This window comes from Loxodonta africana, chromosome 6 (genome assembly GCF_030014295.1).
Source record: "Loxodonta africana isolate mLoxAfr1 chromosome 6, mLoxAfr1.hap2, whole genome shotgun sequence".
Classification (NCBI taxonomy): Eukaryota; Metazoa; Chordata; class Mammalia; order Proboscidea; family Elephantidae; genus Loxodonta; species Loxodonta africana.
The window spans coordinates 74,533,104-74,553,918 of record NC_087347.1 but is presented as its reverse complement, the minus strand read 5'-3'; positions in this window follow the sequence as shown (position 1 = coordinate 74,553,918).

Here is a 20,815-nt window from a genome sequence, read left to right as displayed (position 1 = left end):
CCATGTTCTGATTATTAATGGATGTTTGCAGCTGTTTCTTCTCATTTTGAGTCATGCCACATCAGCAAGTGAAGGTCCCGAAAGCTTTACTCCATCCACGTCATTAAGGTCGACTCTGCTTTGAGGAGGCAGCTCTTCCCCAGTCATCTTTTGAGTGCCTTCCAACCTGGGGGGCTCATCTTCCAGCACTATATCAGACAATGTTCTGCTGCCATTCATAAGGTTTTCACTGGCTAATGCTTTTCAGAAGTAGACTGCCGGGTCCTTCTTCCTAGTCTGTCTTTGTTTAGAAGCTCAGCTGAAACCTGTCCTCCATGGGTGACCCTGCTGGTATCTGAATACTGGTGGCATAGTTTCCAGCATCACAGCAACACACAAGCCCCTACAGTATGACAAACTGACAGAAACGTGTGTGGGAGGGGGGAGAACATACTTATACTAAAATAAAATTATTTGTTGTTTATCTGAAATCTAAATCCAATTGGGATCTTATGTTTTCTTCCTTTTTCTTATGCCTAAATCTGGCAACCCCAGCCCTGAGGGTCTTGGTGACTTGAACTCAAATCAGGTAGCAAACATCAGGAAGAAAGTAGGGTTAATATTCTGGCAGTTTCCTTGGTGGGTTGTGGCAATAGGGCAACAGTGAGGAGTTCCCTCCTAGAGAAGTCTGATAAATAGCAGAAGCCTGTTTGGAAGCAGAAACAAATTGATAACCTGAGTAGGAGTACCACTGCATTCCTTGTTCATGGGCCATGAAAATACACCGGAAGGTTCTAGCCAATCCCCTTCTCAAAAGCAGTGGTTTGCTGGCCTGGAATAACGCCATCTGTTGGTGCAGTGGGCAGTTTGTCCTACATTCCTGACCTGGAAAACATCTCTCATGCTTCCTATCAGGGGGTACCCCAAGATGCCTGTTGTTGTTCTGAAGGATGATAATAGGGGATTAAATCAGATGTCTAGTATGAAAGGTTAAAGTGATTGGGAGATATGGCAGGGTGTTGTGGCAAGGGTTTAGTGACCCTTTACCCAACTCAACTCAGTCCCAGTGATGGCTATTGTTTCTCATTCCAACCAGCCCTTCAGATTTCTAAACAAATGGGTCATGTGTCCTTTGTAATTGTATTCCCTTTACCCACCACTGGGGGTGGCAAGAACTTAATGCATAATAATGCTTCACATGTAAAGGATGAGAACTTTCCATGCTTATTCAATCTGTATGCTGAGCAAATAATTTGAGAAGCTGGACTATATGTAGAAGAATGGAACATCAGGATTGGAGGAAGACTCAATAACAACCTGCGATATGCAGATGACACAAACTTGCTTGCTGAAAGTGAAGAGGACTTGAAGTACTTACTGTTGAAGATCAAAGACTACAGCCTTCAGTATGGATTACACATTCATATAAAGAAAACAAAAATCCTCACAACTGAACCAATAAGCCACATCATGATAAACGGAGAAAAGATTGAAATTGTCAAGGATTTCGTTTTACTTGGAGCCACAATCAACACCCATGGAAGCAGCAGTCAAGAAATCAAATGATGTATTGCATTGGGCAGATCTGCTGTAAAAGACCTCTTTAAAGTGTTAAAAGGGAAATATGTCACTTTGAGGACTGAGGTACACCTGACCCAAGCTAAGGTATTTTCAGTCACTTCATATGCATGTGAAAGCTGGATAATGAACAAGGGAGACTGAAGAAGAACCCATGCCTTTGAATTATAGTGTTGGCAGAGAATATTGAATATACCATGGTCTGCTGGAAAAAAGAACAAATCTGTCTTAGAAGAAGTATAGCCAGAATGTTCCTTAGAAGTGAGAATGGTGAGACTTCATCTCACAAACTTTGGGCACGTCATCAGGAGGGACCAGTCCCTAAAGAAGGACATCATACTTTGTAAAGATGAGGGCCAGTGGAAAAGAGGAAGACCCTCAAGGAGATGGATTGACATAGTGACTGCAACAATGGGCTCTAACATAGCAATGATTGTGAGGATGGCAGGACTGGGCAGCGTTTTGTTCTATTGTACACAGAGTCGCTATGAGTTAGAACCTGCTTGACGGCGCCTAACAACAACACGTGACAAGGGAAACTTTATGATCAGATTGACCTGAGTTCAAAGCTTGGGATCACTGCTTACTGGTTGTTGGACCTCGGAACTGAGGCTCAGTTTCCTCATCTCTAAAATGGGGTTGATAGTGATACTAATCTCACAAGGTTGTTGTAAGGGTTAAATGAAACATACACGTGGCTCTTAGAACAGTGCGTTATTTGGCAAGTGCTAAATAAATGACAGAGCTTATTGTCCAACTAACACATATTGGTTCTCTTCACCCTGTGCCACCTACACACACGTTTGTCAGAACCACCTTCTCACTTAAATCTTGCCACAGGCCCATGGAAATGGGGTGTTTACCGGCCTCCTTTCTGGCAGCAGAGAATTGTCTAGATGGCCTCCGAGGTTCCATCTATAGAAGGACTCTGGGGTTTCTTGGCATCATAACCAATGGCTACACTTGCGCTGATCAGCAGCAGCTCCAAGGTTGGCTCCTGATTTCATGAACTCTGTCATGGATTGAATCGTGTCCCCCCAAAATATATGTCAACTTGGTTAGGCCATGATTCCCAGTATTGTGTGGTTGTCCTCCATTTTGTGATTGATGTAATTTTCCTACGTGCTGTAAATCTTAATCTCTGCCTGTGGTTAATGAGGTAAGATTAGATTATGTTAAAGAGAATTAGGGTGGGATATAACCCCTATTCAGGTCACCTCCCTGGTCTAATGTAAAGGGAGTTTCCCTGGGGTGTGGCCTGCACCACCTCTAATCTTACAAGAGACATTATGTACTGCAATTAAGGAAACATGGGTAGATTAAAGGCAGCTTTAATGGAACCAACAGGCTTTTAGAAAGGACATTAAGAGAAAGTTCCAATGATATTTTAATGTAATTGATTACACATAAGGGTGGAGGAGGCTTATTTCTGGGGCCTGGAGCACAGACTGTGGGCCCTGGCAGCTGAGGCTGCCTGCAAAGTGTTACCCCAGGAGGGGCAGAGCCAAAGTAGGGGCCCTCCAGCCCGATTAGGGGGCTTCTCCTCTACTTGGCAGCTGGAGCCAGCCTTGCTGCTCAGCCTGTGCTGCCCCCAGAAAGTCAGTTGGCTGGCTGACAGGGTGGTGTGTGCTGAATTCCTTTCAAGGAGGAGGAGGAGATGCCAGCTATTCCATACATCATCCTCTGCCACCTGCCAAGGAGGCGAGATACAGCTGCGGAGAAAACAGTTTTTACTCATTCCTTTGTATTTGGGTCTGAATAAGAGCCAGAAGCAGTGGGGTTTGGTTAATAAGTCAGTTGCAAATCATGCTAATGGAAGTGTTACAGTCCGGAACATTAGGGCTGGGGAAACGTGTGATTGAATGTTAAGAATCTTGGGGTGTTTTTCTCCCTGATGTTTCATTTTCAGGGCCATTCTGGTGTGTAAAAATTGCTTGAGGGCAGCATCTGACCTCCTCCTTTGACTTCTCAAGGGGGAAGGAGAATCAAGGTCAACTGCCCAAGGCTGATTGCTATGAGGCAGAGGTCAGACATGCTTCCTCTCTTCCACCATCATTACAAATTCTGACACCATCCATCCCTTCCACGGCACTCTCTCTTCTCTGCCGAGTTCAATAATTTGTTACGATGACCACATAGAACTCACAGACCATAGTCATGATTATGGGGTTTATTAGGGAAGTCATTGTTGCTAGGTGCCATTGAGTTGGTTCCAACTCACAGTGACCCTATGTACAACACAATGAAACATGGCCTGCTCCTGCGCCATCTTCATCATTATTGTTATGCTTAAGCCCATTGTTGCAGCCACTGTGTCAATCCATCTTCTTGAGGGCCTTCCTATTCTTTGCTGACCCTCTACTTTACCAAGCATGATGCCCTTCTCCAGGGACTGACCTTGATAACATGCCCGAAGTAGGTGAGACAAAGTCTCGCCATCCTGACTTCTATGGAGCATTTTGGCTGTACTTCACCCAAGACAGGTTTGTTTGTTCTTCCAGCAGTCCATAGTATATTAATATTCCTTGCCAACACCATAATTTCAAAGGCATCACTTCTTTATTCCTTTTTCAGCTTTTGCATGTATATGAGGTGATTGAAAATACCATGGGTTGGGTCAGGTGCACCTTAGTCCTCAAAGTGACGTCTTTGCTTTTTAACACTTTAAAGAGGTCTTTTGCAGCAGATTTGCACAATGCAATATGTCATTTTGATTTCTTGACTGCTGCTTCCATGAGTGTTAATTGTAGATCCAAGTAAAATGAAATCCTTGACAACTTCAATCTTTTCTCCATTTGTCATGATGTTGCTGATTGGTTCAGTTGTGAGGATTTTTTGTTTTCTTTATGTTGAGGTGCAATCCATACTGAAGGTTGTGGTCTTTGATCTTCATCAGTAAATACTTCAAGTCCTCTTCACTTTCAGCAAGCAAGTTTGTATCATCTGCATATCACAGGTTGTTAATGAGCTTTCCTCCAATTCAGATGTCCCATTCTTGTTCATATAGTCCAGCTTCTCAGATTATTCGCTCAGCCTACAGATTGAATAAGTATCGTGAAACGATACAACCGGACGCACATCTTTCCTGACTTTAAACCATGCAGTATTCCCTTGTTCTGTTCAAAAGACTGTCTCTTGGTCTATGTACAGGTTTCTCATGGGCACAGTTAAGTGCTCTGAAATTCCCATTCTTCTCAATGTTATCTATAATTTTCTATGATCCACACAGCTGAATGCCTTTGCATAGTCAATAAAACACAGGTAAACATCTTTCTGGTATTCTCTGCTTTTAGCCAGGATCTATCTGACATCAGCAATGATATCCCTGGTTCTACTTCTTCTTCCGAATCTGGCTTGAGTCTCTGGCAGTTCCCTGTGGATGTATTACTGCAACCACTTTTGAATGATTTTCAGCAAGATTTTACATGCATGTGATATTAATGGTATCATTTGATAATTTCTGGATTTGGTTGGATTAGGGAAGTAACAGGTTACAGTTCGGCTTCGGGAATGCTCTAAATACAGTTCTTCGGTCAGGATAGCCTCTTTTCAGCTGTGCCTGCAGACATGCCTCTCTTTGGCTCCTCAGCCTCTGCCCTGCTCGGACAACTGTTAAACAAAAGTCTTTTAGCTCTGCCGGTAAGTGACCCAGACACCCCACTCCACTAGTAAGCCTTAGCCCGAAGGCATTCAATTCTAGCTCCCTGGGTCAGCAAACATAGCTCCCCAAGTGCCCAGAGGCACCCTACTCCGCCAGCAAGCCTCCTGCCTGAAGGCACTCAGCTTTCTTATTCTGTGGGCAGGGAAACTCACTGTGCTGAAAAGGCAACTCTCCTGTTGCCTTTTCTGTGCCACTGCTTCTCACCATCTTCAGTGTTACAGCTCTCTCTCTATCTCCTGGTTCCAGGAGCTTCTTAGTTTAGGGATCCTGGCTCCAAAGGATGTGCCCCACTCCTAGCTCTTTTTTCTTGGTAGTGGTGAGATCCTCTTCTCCTGCCTCTGTGATGGCTCATTTTAAGCCTAACGGGATGGCAAAACCCTTTATCAGGGTTCCATAGACCTTATTTGCATGGTCCCACCCCAAAAGTATGCCATAAACTTAATTTGCATTATTAGCAAGCCATCCAATCTCCTTGGTGGGCCACAATTACCTTATATGTATGGTTCCACCGAACCACTTGGATGGGAGTTACAAGACCATAGTGAGAAAGGCCATCTAACAGGGATCCATCGGACTGCAGGTACAATCCCATCATCGTGACTGGATGTGAGCAGCCAGCTGTGACAGGGAGGGACAGGCAAGGGGTTTGGATGGGAAACTTTTTGAGGTTGTTCAATGATGTGATTATTGTGGGGTTATCCCTGGTCTCTGAGTCATAAAGATGGAAGGCAGAGACATTTAGCCTTTTGCACAGTGACAAAGAAGAGCAGAGCAGTTCCAGATACCACCTTCAGACGCAATCAAATGGTGCTCGGTTGGGGCTCCCTTGAACCCCTGCAATCTCTCAGGATGGCCAAATTAGATATACTCAGAGATGGAACCCACCATGTTCAAGGGAATTCTTTTAGTGCTGGAGACCTTTCGGGTTTGGCATTGTTTTACCTCCATCTGACGCTGGTGCATCCTGACACTTAGCTCTGACTGTTGGCTCAGGTTTGAGTTTCATGCTACTGCTGCTCCCAACTTTCTCTTTCTCCTAGAGGTCTCTTTACACTTAGAGACCCTGTTGGTGTGCTCCTCCAGTAGGAAATATGGCGTGCTAATAAGACTTCATCAGCAATGTGGTCGCTTTAATTTTCTCCAGCAGAACAGCTCGTGGAGAAGTGTCCAGAGGTGATCAGAATGACTAATTCCTGGCTTACCTGAAGCTATATTCATGAAAATAAACCCATTGCCGTTGAGTTAATTTCGACTCATAAAGACCCTATAGGACAAATTAGAACTGCCCCATAGGGTTTCCAGGGAGTGGTTGGTGAATTTAAACTGCTGACCTTTTGGTTAGCAGCTAAACTCTTAACCGCTGGCACTGCCAGGGCTCCTTCATGAAAATAGGAGCTATTATTTTTCTACTAACTACTGTCCAAATAAGGAGTCCTGATGGCACAGTGGTTAAGCACTTGGCTGCTAATCAAAAGGTCAGTAGTTCGAACCCATCAGTTGCTCCACAGGAGAAAAATGTGACAGTCTGCTTCCCTGTATACTACAGCCTTGGAAACTGTATGGGGCAGTTCTACTCTGTCCTATATGGTCACTATGAGTTGGAATCGACTCACAATAACAACTGTCCAAATGCCTTTCCTTTCTCACCTGGCTCCAAACACACACCCACACCCCTCATTGGTTTCCTTCCCTTTTCCCCAGGTGACTTGTAAGTTTACATGTTAAATATACGTGATAGTGGCTCAGTATTTTTTAAGCTGTCGTGGTGAACTAGCTTCTTCCCACGGCCTGCCTTCCTGAGTCATTGCCCAGCCCAGCTGCCAGTAAGAGTTGGGAGGAGGAGGGAAGGGCGACTAATGACATGGGAGAATCTTCAGCCTGGAGAATCATTTCTCTGCTTTCTTTACACCAAGCCATTGTGTGGAAGAGGTGTGTGTGTGTGTGTGTGTGTGTGTGTGTGTGTGTACACACATATTGGAGCCTTTTCAATAGCAAGTGCTTTCTCAGCATCACCTGGGGCCCTCTCTGTAGGAGGATGCTCTGAGGTCATGTTCTCCTCCTTCTGTAGTCAGACCCTTAGTCTGACATTATCTTTACCGTACCAGTCAAGTGAGGAAACAGACCCTTTGGGAGTCATTTTTCATCATGTTCAATGAATGTTCTTGGGTTTAGGAACCCTATCACCTTTCTTACGTAGATGAAGTGTGAGCGTGAAGTGACTTTTCCCCCTACTTTCAAATTTCTGCTCTTCCAAAACTGTAAAAATGATCATATAGTCCTTCAAAATGGAAGTCCCTCCTCAAATGACTTTCATTTCAAAGGAAAATAAAATCTTTCACCAAACTCCACACTGTCTGCACCCTCAGCAAAAGGATCCATTTGGGAGACCTGAACCATGTATCCAAGCATTACACCTCCCTCTCCACCCTGAAAAGAGATCTGTGCCTTTATGTATAATGTATTTGCACAGCTCGGTGGTCATTGAAAGGGTCTGTTTAATGAAATGCTGAGCTTGTATTTAGATGGGCCTGTTGGAAATCATTATGAGTAAACATGTGTAGAGATTTATTTCCCTTCCCCCAGAGGTCTCTTGGAGGTCCCTGAAGACAAATGTTTGCACGGTTTCCAGTCTGTATTTCTACAGCCTAATGTGGTGCTGAGGTAAGTGGTTCACCTCCTTCCACCAAGTTTGTTAACATGTGCAGAGCCGCTTTTCTTCCTGGACCAGCAGCAATGTGTGGCAACCACTTACCCAGCCCCAATGCTGAGTGCAGGTGCAGGCTTGTTGCTGTTAAAAGCAACCACACGCGGTGGGGCGGGCGAACCCAAATCAAATGAGTTTTGCCTTGTCGCTTGAAGACCAGTTCTCCTCTCCTGTGTGAATCTGCATTGCTGCCTGGGTGTTATGGAATGTGGGGGTGGTGGACATAATTCTCAAGAGTTCTGAGAAGCTGATGAGAAATCTCTTGGATTCCCAGAATTCTCTATGGGAAGCTGATTTGCACTTTTAAATCATTTGTTTTTCCTTCAGACCCTGAATACTATTCCAAACTGAAACAGGAAATGTAGCCTAAGGTCAGAATTAAAAAAGAAAAACGAAAAGCAAAAAGCTAACAACTCGATTGACCCTTGTCTTCTTTCTTGGTAAAAAGTGAAGGAAGAAGGAGTTATACTTTATGCTTTTAATATTTACATTTTACTTGTTTACTACAGATTAGGAAAGTAGACCTAAGGGTACTCTCCATAAAGAACATGGCTGGTCATTCTGGAGTGGATTATCATTAATATAAAATGGGATTGAGAAGAGGTCTAGGACCGTTTGATCTATTTTAGGGCTCCATACTTGAAGATACAGAGACGTTTTAGAATTTGGTGTCTGACAGTGTTTTTTCCAGCCTTTAGGAAATATTTTGAGCTTAGACTAAAAATGTTCTTTGCCGTAAGATGTTTACCATACTGTAACCTCAACAATGCTATATGCTACTATTGGTAATCTGGAAGTGGGTATCTAAATGTTTGTTCAGGCTTGAGGAAGGCTGAAATCACCTGCTGAGGACTTGAGAAAGGCTATGGCAGTGTAAATTCTGCCTGTATAAATACATACAGTCTAAATATATATTGGAGCCCTGGTGGTTAAGTGGTTAAGAGTTACCGCTGCTGGGCGGGAGGGAGGGAGAGGCGTTTTCACTAATTAGATAGTAGATAAGAACTGTTTTAGGTGAAGGGAAAGACAACACACAATACAAGAGAGGTCAACACAACTGGACTAAACCAAAAACAAAAAAGTTTCCTGAATAAACTGAATGCTTCGAAGGCCAGTGTAGCAGGGGTGGGGGTTTGGGGACCATGGTTACAGGCGACATCTAAGTCAATTGGCATAATAAAATCTATTAAAAAAACATTCTGCATCCCACTTTGGAGAGTGGTATCTGGGGTCTTAAACACTAGCAAGCAGCCATCTAAGATGCATCAGTTGGTCTCTAACCACCTGGATCAAAGGAGAATGAAGAACACCAAGGACACAAGGTAATTATGAGCCCAGGGGACAGAAAGGGCCACATAAACCAGAGACTACATTAGCCTGAGACCAGAAGAACTAGATGGTGCCTGACTACAACCGATGACTGCCCTGACAGGGAACACAACAGAGAACCCCTGAGGGAGCAGGAGAGCAGTGAGATGCAGAGCCCAAATTCTTGTAAAAAGACCATACTTAATGGTCTGACTGAGACCAGAAGGACCCCAGAGATCATTGTGCCCAGACTTTCTGTTAGCCCAAGACAGGAACCATTCCCAAAGCCAACTCTTCAGACAGGGATTGGACTGGACTATGGGATAGAAAATGATACCGGTGAGGAGTGAGCTTCTTGGATCGAGTAGACACATGAGACTATGTGGGCAGCTCCTGTATGGAGAAGAGATGAGAGGGCAGAGGGGGGCAGAAGCTGGCCGAATGGACATGAAAATAGAGAGTGGAGGGAAGGAGTGTGGTGTCTCACTAGAGGGAGAGCAAGTAGGAGTATATAGCAACATGTAGATAAGTTTTTGTATGAGAGTCTGACTTGGTTTGTAAACTTTCACTTAAAGCACAATACAAATTAAAAAAAAAAAAGTTACCGCTGCTAAAGAAAAGATGGGCAGTTTGAATCCAGGAGCTGCTCCTTGGAAACCCTATAGGGGCAGTTTTACTCTGTCCTATAGGGTCGCTGTGAGTCCGAATGGACTCCACCCCAAAGGGTTTGGTTTTGGTTTTTAAGTATACATTGCCCAGCTAGCATGGATGCCACTTCCTGCAAGATTTAGCAATTAGTGTTTTTAATACTGGAAATCCTGAAGGTTCTGAAGAAATGCTGCTTCTTGGGTAGCTCACCATCCACTATATGTGAATTATCCCCAAATAGGAAAACAGAGTGCAGGAGGCCAGTGACCTTTTCCAGAAACTGGCAGTCCAGCAGACATGGTGGCGCCTGCAGGACACTAGTGCGAACTGAAGGTCTTTGTATGAAGAAGAAAACAGTGCTTCTTCCTTGAAAGAGAGGGAGTCCTGGCATTTGGAGGGCCCTGGGTAGGAGTTGGGTAGGGAAGCTTGGGGGAAGGGCCAGCAGATTTGTGAGTTTCTCTGTGGGTAATAGGGGGAGAGGAATTTGGAGTTTTCCCTGGTGAAGAGTAAGGAATGTAGAGATGGGAAGGGGGTGGGGAGAATGGCTGGAAGCACTGTCCGTGGAGATGTGTCTCCTACTGGTGGAAACCCCTTCCTTGTTTCCAGTTAAATATCTCAGGAACAGCTTCATGCCGGCAGATTTATTTTGGAAACTAGTAAAAGGGCCGTGTTCTGCATTAGGGCTGGTCAGGAACTAAACCGAAAATCGCGTGCAGACACGCAGGGGCAGGGGCCAGAGGCCAGATCCCTCTGAGAATTCGCTGGCTTCTTGGGGGAGGTCTTTGGAGCTTCGGAGGCCACAGAATTAGAGGGTTCAAGATAAGATCTCACAGGGCAAGGAGATCCCCAGCTGACATCTGGATCACATCTATAAGACAGTGTCCTAAGACTTTCTGAACAACTCTGTGGATTCTGCGTTCATGCCTCCATGAATAGGAATGGAAAGGGAAGATCCCCAGGAGCGAGTTGTTGAAACTCAGCCCTCCCACCCGCCTGAGGACAGCCAAGCCCGAGGCCAGGCTGCTTGGTGGGCTTTGTGTGGTGGGCGGAGGAGGGCAGCGGAGCGCGGGGGGCAGCGGTGGGCAGCTCCGCAGTGGGCCTGGCAGCGCTGTCAGTGGCGGGCGGCGCCCGGCGAACCACGCTCTGGGGACAGCTGGCGGCTCAGCGTCAGCGCCGCGAACGGTGACAGGTTCTGCAAATAACAGCTGCGGAGCAATCTTTATGTTTGGACAACGTGGGAAGGGCCATTGTTCACAAATTGGTCTCTTGAACAACACCTGCATGCACAGATAATAATCCATTGTCGGTCTCCAGCTTTCAAAGACAAAAGACAACCGAGGAGGGAGGGACCAACAGTTACTGGAGATAGCAGAACAACTTTGAACCGAGGAGAGTGCAAACGAGGACTCCAGGTTCTGTTCCTGGATCGACCAGAGATCGTAATTCGCCATGGGTTTCTCTTGCTTTTGCCTGTAGTGAGCGCTACCTCTTTTATCCTTGCAAACCACCGCCACCAGCACCGCTAACATAATTTCCTATGCAGTTGCAAAGCCTGCCCCTTACAAATCAGGGATCAATACTGGCAAAGTGGCCCCAGGGTGGGAAAGGTCACACATGTGGAGGTAAATCAAAAGGTTTATGAGGCACAGGTGGTTTATACTCCATGGAGATTGCAGTATTAGCATGTCAAAGCCAAAATGGAACCGAGGCACTTATGCAGTCTCTTCCTGTGTTTCTAGATGCCCTGAGCATCACACTTTTGATCCTTCTGCTTAAAATCATATAAGAGCACCAGATGTGGCCACCACATTACTTCTTCCTCCAGTATATTCCATTTGCACAATGCTTTGCAGTTTAAGGTTAAATGGAGGCACAAGGGTTAAGTGTTAGGCTGTTAACCAAAAGGTTGGTGGTTCGAATCCACCGGGTGCTGGGAGGGAGAAAGACCTGTGAATCTGCTCCCTTAAAGATTACAGCCTAGAAAACCTATGGAGGCAGTTCTACTCTTTCACTTGGGGTTGCCATGAGTCTGAATCTATGTCAACTCACAAGTCTGCTGAGTAAAAAAAAAAAAAAAAATACATTGTCTCATTTGAGCCTCATAACCACAGTGTGAAGTTGGGAGTAAGAGCCTCATTTTAACAGAAGAAGAACCAAGGGACCAAGTTGGGACTTGAACCTTGGGTGTGCTGACTCCATCTCTGGTGTTCTGTCCTACTTGGCACAACTACAGTGTACCTTGGGTTACTTGGAATTGGTTTCCTCCTCTCCTCTTTGAACCTTTATTGAATAGCTACTACTAGACCTGCCAAAAAACCAAAAACCAAACCTAGTGCCATCAAGTCGATTCCAACTCACAGTGACCCTATAGGACAGAGTAGAAATGCCCCATAGAGTTTCCAAGGAGCACCTGGCAGATTCGAACTGCCCGGCCTTTGGTTAGCAGCCGTAGCACTTCACCACTATACCACCAGGGTTCCCTACTAGACCCAAGTTAGGTAATTGGCACATAGAGACATAGGAGATACATTCCTTCCCCTTGCTGTACTGTCCAGTACAGGTGCCACTAGTCACACATGGCTATTTAAAATTAAATTTTAATTAATGAAAATTAAATAAAATTTAACATTCAGTTCCTCAGTTACACTAGCCACATTCCAAGTGTTCAATAGTGACATGTGCTTAGTGGCTACTGTATTGGACATGGCAGGTATAGAATATTTTCATGTTCCCAGAAAGTTCTATTAGACAGCATTGTATGTCTAAACCCGTTGCTGCTCAGTCGATTCAGACTTACAGTGACCCTGTAGGACAGAGTAAACTGCCCCATAGGGTTTCTAAGTCTGTTATCTTTACAGAAGCAGACTGCTACATCTTTCTCCAGCGGGTAGTGAATTCGAACCACTGACTTTCATTCAAACTGCTGATCTTACAGCTGAATGCTTTAACCACTGTGCAGCCAGTGCTCCCTTTTGTGAGTCTAGAAGCTAACAATTCAGTGAAGTTTAAGAAAATCTCACTTCTGTCTTATTTGATAAGTTCGTGACATTCAATTGTTTTCAGTCATTCCTTGGCACAGAAATACCTTTTGTTTTCCATATGATAGCCTGAGCCATTTTTCAGCTTTATTGCAGTAAGATTTATATACAATAAATGTATTCATTTTGGGGCACAAGTCAGTGAATTTTGAAAAATGTAAACAATTGTGTAACCACTACCACAATCAAGACACAGAACATTTATATTACACCAAAACATTCCTTTGTGATCTTTTCCAGTCATTCCTCCCCCTCTACCCTGTTCCAGACAGCCACTGATCTACTTTCTGCTATTATATATGAAATTTGTAGTTTCTAGAGTTGTAATTTCTAAACTGCCAAACTGTTTATATATCATTTTGCATCTGTTTAACAAAGATACAAGGTCAACATATAAAAATCAATTATATTTCTATATAATAATAAAAATATATATATATATAATAGCTATGGACAATTAAAAAGCAAAATAAAGAATCCTACTTATAACAGCATCAAAAATATGAAATACTTAGAGATAAATTTAGCAAAATGTGTGCATGACCTAAACATTGAAAACTATAAAAAACTGCTATGAGAGAAATAAAAAGACGGAAATAAATGGAGAGATATAGATCCTGCTCATGGATTGGAAAGCCTGATATTGTGAAGATGTTAATTCTCCCAGGTGTTTTTGGTAAAAATTGATAAACTGATTCTAAAACTTATATTTTTGAAACTCAAAGAACCTGAAATAGTCAAAACAATTTTGAAGAAAGACAAAGTTGGGATATTTACACTACTTGATTTCAAGACTTATTCTAAATCTACAGTAATCAAGAAGGTATGGTTCTTGCATAAAGAGGCCCTAGATGGAAGATGCTAGCTAGAGAAGGACTGGAGCAGGAAGAGACTTACAGGCTATGTAAGAAAGGATCAAAAGAGCAGCTTCTGGCTGTTAAAAAGAAATTTGTGGGAAGAACAGAAAGATCTAGTAGGATTTCTATTAGTTTGTACTTTGTGTGGCGTGTGATATAATTCCTCCTCAGTGACACCCCTAAATCTTCAGTAAGGTTCCTAAGGTCACAGGATGCTTGGTTTAAGTAAAATTTTCATACAAGCCCACAGAGGGTAGAATCAAAATGGAAGACTCAGATGAAGAAGGGGAATTATGAGGTCAGGGAATATCAAGAGGAAGTAAGATCAGGTATTATTTTACCTAAGTGTGGGAAGGGCTTTTGCATGTTCCAAGCTGTGAAAGTGGAGTTCAGACCATATTCGGCCAGATTCTTTATGTCCAGGTGAAGACTTTCTAATGTGGAGGAGAATTGCTGAATCTAGGGCTGCTATGTTGTACAATTCCAGCAGGCACCATTTTCATGTTCTCTGTGAATTCTTAGTGAAAGCTGTTTGCCGGAGTTGTGTGATAACAACTCACAGCTCCTCACTGATTGAATCTGAAAACCCGCATTTTAAAAAAGACTATGGGAGTGTGAAGTTTGCAGTATAATCTCCAAAATTATACACTGTCTCTTTTCTGTTCCTCAGCTGTGTATCTAAAATATGTTCCTTACTTTTCAAACTTCTCAGGAAAGGATCCACTAGAAAGGACAGGAAAGGGACACAATGAAGCCACACCGTCAAATGGAACTTCCCAAAGAAATTCCCTTTGACCTTCAGTCTTCCCTGAATTGGGGTGTAAGGAAAAGGAAGGAGGTCTCTTATTCACACAGCTTGAATTAACCTGCATGTCTAGTTCTAGTCTATCTAGGTTTCAGTTTCATATTCCTAACCATTTACAAGTCCTCTCCATTTGGTTGTTCCAAATCTTTAGGCATGCCCAAAGCAGAAAGTAAAGCACTTCTATTGCTTTTCAATATCCAACATCTGGCACTCTGATTTTCCTCTGGAGAGTGGCCTTCTCCCTCACTCTGGGTAGAATTGACTCTTCTCCAGGTAGGTACTGGGGCTGAGCATACCACCTGGCCCAAAGACAACCAGGGCATCACATTTCTTGGCTTTTCTAATTGGCTCCCACACGGACATGTGACCTAAACTGGACCAATCAGAGTAAAACTCAGAACTATGTGTAACAACCTTCCTTTTAAGCCATGCCCAAAGTAAAAAACATTGTCAATAAATCCTTTATCCCCGCTTAAGTTTTTTTAAGTTAGTTTAGGTCAAGTGAAACAATCCTAAATGAAACAGTGAAACTTTTTTTTTCTCATCCTCGAAACCCATCCTAACTTCCCTGTATTTGTTCTTAAAATGTCATTCTGTCAGTGTCAGGATAAGTTAACTGCTGTAATAAATAACCCCAAGATGTCTGTGGTTTACCACAATAAGCCATGTAAAGCCCAAGCTGTGTTCTTATTTGGTGGACAACCTTCCATGTAGTCATTTAGGGATCCAGACTCCTTCTGTCTTGCAGATCTGGCCTCTTTGACAGCTTCAGAGACCTCTTCATTTATCAGGATGATGTGGAATGAGAACGGAGGAGCACATGTGGGAGGTTTTTGTGGACCAGGACTGGATGGGGAACAGGTTACTTCTGTTCACAATGTTTGCTCAGAACTCAATTACGTGGTACACCCAACTGTAAGGGAGGCTGGGAAAGGTGCTCTAGCTGTGGCCCTAGAAGAAGAGGAAGAAGCTACACTCTGAGAGTGCCCAGACTTAAACATTTAGTCGTTTGTTATTTATATTTTTACTTAAGTTACTTAATTCAGCCAGCCACCAAGTCCTGTTAGTTTTTGTTTTGCAATGTCTCTGTCATCTCTCCCTTCTCCATTTTCTCTGCCACTTCCTTCACCCAGCCCTGACCCTTACCCTTCCTGCGCCAACCCATTCTGCATTCCCCTCTGCCAGACTCCTCAAGGGCAGCATCTGCCTTTTCAGCTTTGTATTCTCAGAGCCTGCCATGCCTCTCACGAGCATCAAGAAATGTTTGCTTTGTGAAAACCTGACAGACTAATCTTCCTTAAGCACCAATTTCAACTTGTCATTCCTTTGCTCAGAAATCTTCAGGAGATCCTGTAGCTTAGCCCATCAACCCCATCTCTGTCTGCCTGCCTTCAAGCACTCAGGTCCTTGTTTCCATCCTATTCTACAACCTTCTCCACTGCTCCCCAGCCCAGTTCCAGCACAAGTGGGCTCTGTCTTCTTGGTGCCTGAACATGCTGCTATGCCTATCCTGAAATATTCATTTTCCTCTTCTCTCTTTCCTCTGATTTCCCACATACAGTCCTCCCTTGAGGTTCTGCCCAAGCCCTTCTTTCTCCGTAAAGCTTTCTCTTTCAGCTCCTGGACTCACTGACCTCCCCTTTTTCTGTAGTCTTGCAGCCTGCATTGTTTATAATCAAGGTGGCTCTACGTCCTGATTTCTCCGAGGTAGTCCTGAATTCAAATAGCCTACCCTGTTATCAGGCACACTGGACGCAGATGCCCAATATGAAAAATACTCCAGGGGGGAACTTCTCTGATTGCAAAGGTGCAGGCAGAGGTCAGTCCTTCTGCCCTGTACCTCCTGTCCCCAGCATCTCCTTGCAGCCCTTTGAGGCATCAAGTTTAAAAACCATCAAGTCCAATCCCTTCATTTTACAGATGAAGAAACCAAGGCACTCAAACAGACAGACTTGCTTAAGATTATAGCTAGTCAGTGATAGAACAGAAATCAGAATGCATGGCCCCTGACTCCTAGTGCCAGTATCTTTTCCTAGCATCTGCCTCTTCTAGAGTCTATCTTGCTTTGGTCTCTGGTACACCTGTGTCAGATGTAATAAACTCTACAGGGCACAACTTGCCTGGCAGCCTTCCCCATGGCTGAGATTTTAATAATAGTAAATACTCGACCCACACTTATTGATTCCAATTAAATTTCATATCAGGGGGTTTGAGATCCGGTCAAATCATCTAGAATCTATGGCTAAAACTACAAACAAATTACATGTACATTTTTTTTTTTTGAATGGGCAAAGATGGAAACCCTCAATGCGTAGTAGTTAAGAGCTTCAGCTACTAACCAAAAGGTCAGCAGTTCGAATCCACCGGGCGCTCCTTGGAAACTGTGGGGCAGTTCTACCCTGTCCTATAGGATTGCTGTGAGTTGGAACCGACTGGATGGCAGTGGGTTTTTTTTAGTGGGTATGGGCAAAGATTAGAAGGGAACAAAGAAAAATAAAAGCAATTTAATTTGAAAACTGGCAGGACCATGGGTAAGTTTCTGCTATTTGTGCCATTTGTGGGATGATTATAATCTAATGAAACTAACTGGGGTCCAAATATCGTCTACACGACTTTTAATGCAACCAAGGACAGCCTATTCTTTTGCTGTAATTTCAAAGCTTACTGATTCCAATGCTCTATCTTCTTTGAAGTTCTCCTCCAATCTTTCACTTTTATATTCAAAGCCACCTCAGGCATTTCAGGGTTTAATTCACATCAGAAACTTATTATTAATATTATCAGTGAAATGAAACCTGTAATTATTTACACCACAAATTTAAACGTTGTGGAGCATTTGCCGAAGCATACATCCTGCGTGAAGGATTACAACATGCATACTCCACGTCGATATGCAGCGTGAATAAACTTCTTTACATAAGAGGACTGTTGGATCTCAAATGTAGAGAATTCTTCAATTATGTTCAATAATAATAAAAATCAATTTCTCAGTAAGAGATAAGGGACAAAGAACAAAGGCAAGAAGGAGGCTGCTTTGAAGAAAGGCTTAAAAGAGACCTGGGGTAGGCATGGCATGTGACTGCGAGGGAACCAAGCTAAAGCCTTGGGGACTGGAGACGCTGGCCCCTCAGAGCTGCTGTCCTTTGAAAGAGAGGATCCCGAGGCCTTTCTTCACAACATTCAGGGACAAGAACCTGGAGCTACATGAGTGCGAGAGATTGGTCTGATGTTTTCATTCCTAAAGTCTTAAGAGCTGGGGGCAGATTTGGAGAGTCATCATTAACAAAAAATTGCCAGATCACAATCTGGGGCAAAGACAGGAGATAAAATCCTATTTTCAAAAAATTTAAATCACGAGGTAATTGTGATTATGGACCTTGTTTGGGATGTTGTGGTATGTTCCTTGTTGGATGAGGGACACAGATGCCCAATAAGGGTGAGCAGTTTGTGCAGTGCATATAGGCCCCAACTGAGGTGGTGAGTGGGAACTAGTCCTTGTATACCTCTTTCCAGACTCCTACTTCTTCCCCCTTCATATTTTATGCTCCAACGTGTCTGACCTTGAATATACTACACCTCTCCTCCCCATGACTTTCTCCTTGCTGATCCCTCTGCCTGGGATGTCTTGGGTCACCTTGACTACCTGTTAAACTTATTTACAACTTTACTTCCGTGAGAAAGTCTTCCCTTCATACCACCATCATAGAATAAATCTCCCTCTCTCATGCTACCAGAAACCCTGGTGGCATAGTGGTTAAGAGCTATGGCCTGTCTTAGTCTGAAAATGCTGCCCAAACCTGCTCAGCATCATAATGAACATGTAAGCCTCCAGTGACAGATAAGTGGTGACTATGCTTGAGAAACATTGGCCAGGAGTTAAGCTTGGGTGTCTTGCATGTAAGGCTAGAATTCTAACATTGAACCACCACAAAAAAAAAACCACAGGGCCCTATAAATGCTTATTGAATTGAACTACAGCCTATAGGGTCGCTATGAGCCAGAATCAACTTGACGGCAGTGGGTTTGGTTTTTTTAGTTCAACATCTGTAAACACCAGAGGGATTTACAAAAGGGAGTGAGCAATGTTAGGTGTTGCGGTTAAGGCTTCATGGAAGAACTAGAAATTCAAGGGTGAAGGAAGAGCAGGTGAGGAGATATTCTGGGTCTGAGACAAAGCACTGTAGAGAAACCTGGATCATGCCAAGGAAAAGGCTGGTTAGATAGCAGTCGTATGCTGAAGGTATGAGAGTCCTCTCAGGCTTTTTCAGCCGGCCAGCCTTCCCGCTCCCCCAATTTCTCCAAGTCATCATTTGGATTCATCTGACCCCAAGTCTTGAGAAAGACAAAGAATGACTACTAAAGAAGTCAAACTATGCCACAGAAGATGGAAAGGTAAAATTGTGCTGTAATAATCCCACAGACAGAATAAATGTTGTAGTGGATTATTATGTTGTCTAAAAACAGTCTTTGTGAATGGTGAATGACACTTGTGAAATTTTCAGCTATTTACTTTGCAGCGCTTCCATTTCCATTCTATTTGGAGTGATGGTTTCCTCCAACGCCTCCCTTTTCCTTCATCTTGGCAGTAAGAAATAACCTGACAAGGTGCACTCACGAACTCTCTCAAGGTACAGCCACTCAGAGTTCTCCAGAATCTGGATAGTTCCACTTTTTTAATTGTGTTTGACTGTATAAGTAAGTGAGTGAGTATGTGTGTGTGTGTGTGAAAGAAAGAGACAGAGAGAGGGAGAGAAAGGGAAGACAGACAGAAAAAGAGAGACAGAGACACTGAATAGGAGATATAACAGACAATGGGTAGCACTGGCCAGCTGCCATGGAGACAGACAGGTGTTTGTGAAGAAACAGCCCAAGGTGGGGGAAATATTTGATAAAGCAAAACCTTTTAATATGCTGAAGCTTTGAAGAATAAACTTAAATGTGCTTACACATCCTTTTAAGATCTAGACTTTTACAGCGCTTTAAATTTAATTTTTTAATATTTCATTTACTTAAAAAAAAAGGTAAAACACTGATGGCACAATGTTCCATATTCGTACAAGTGTTTATAGTGAAAATTAAATCACTCCCTGACCCCTGTGTCCCAGCCCCTTAAGATTCCTTTTCGGAGACAATCTTTTTTTTTTTTTTTTTTAAATTGTCTTCCAAAGACAGTTCATGTGTCAGCCAGCCTATGTGTATATATGTATTCTTTTTCTCCTCCTCATTTAAATGCAAGTGGTAGCATACTGTCTTAGTCATCTAGTGCTGTTGTAACAGAAATACCATAAGTGGATGGCTTTAACAAAGAGAAATGTATTTCCTCCCAATAAAGTAGGCTAAAAGTCCAAACTCAGGGCGTCAACTCCAGACAAAGGGTTTATCTCTCTGTCAGCCTTCTCATCAATCTTCCCTTGGACTCAGAGCTTCTCAGCATAGGGACCCCGGGTCCAAAGGATGTTCTCTGCTCTGGCACTGCTTTCTTGGTGGTATGAGGTCCCTAGCTCTCTGCTTGCTTCCCTTTCCTTTTATCTCTTGTAAGATAAAAGGTGGTGCAGGCCACACCCCAGGGAAACTCCCTTTACATTGCACCAGGGATGTGACCTTAGTAAGGGTGTTATAATCCCACCCTGATCCTCTTTAACATAAAATTATAATCACAAAATGGAGGACAACCACACAGTACTGGGAATCATTGCCTAGCCAAATTGATAAACACATTTTTTGGGGGAGATAATTCAATCCATAACACATACTGTGCACACCACTCTGTATTTAATTTTTTCGTTATTTAATATACATCTTGGAGATAATTACATTTAAGGATATATAATGCTGCCTTATTTTTTTTTAATAGTTGCATAGTGTTCCATTGTATGAATATACCATCAATTATTTAACAAATTTTCTATTGGTGGGTGTCTAGGTTGTGTTCAATTTTTTGCTATTACAAATTATGCTTTAACAAATAAGGTTGTTTATTATTATTTCACACATGTGTGACTATATCTGTAGGATAAATTCTAGAAGTAGAACTGTCAGGTCAGAGAAGACTAAGCCTCCCTTATTTATATAGAATTATGTGAAGGGAATTCAGGAAGTAGACCAATTTTTCAGTTTTGGTATGTACTTTGGAGCCCTATTTAATTAAAAAAACAAAATGAAACTGTGCTGTCATGAATTGAATTGTGTCCCCCCCAAAATATGTGCCAACTTGGTTAGGCCATGTGTAGTTGTCCT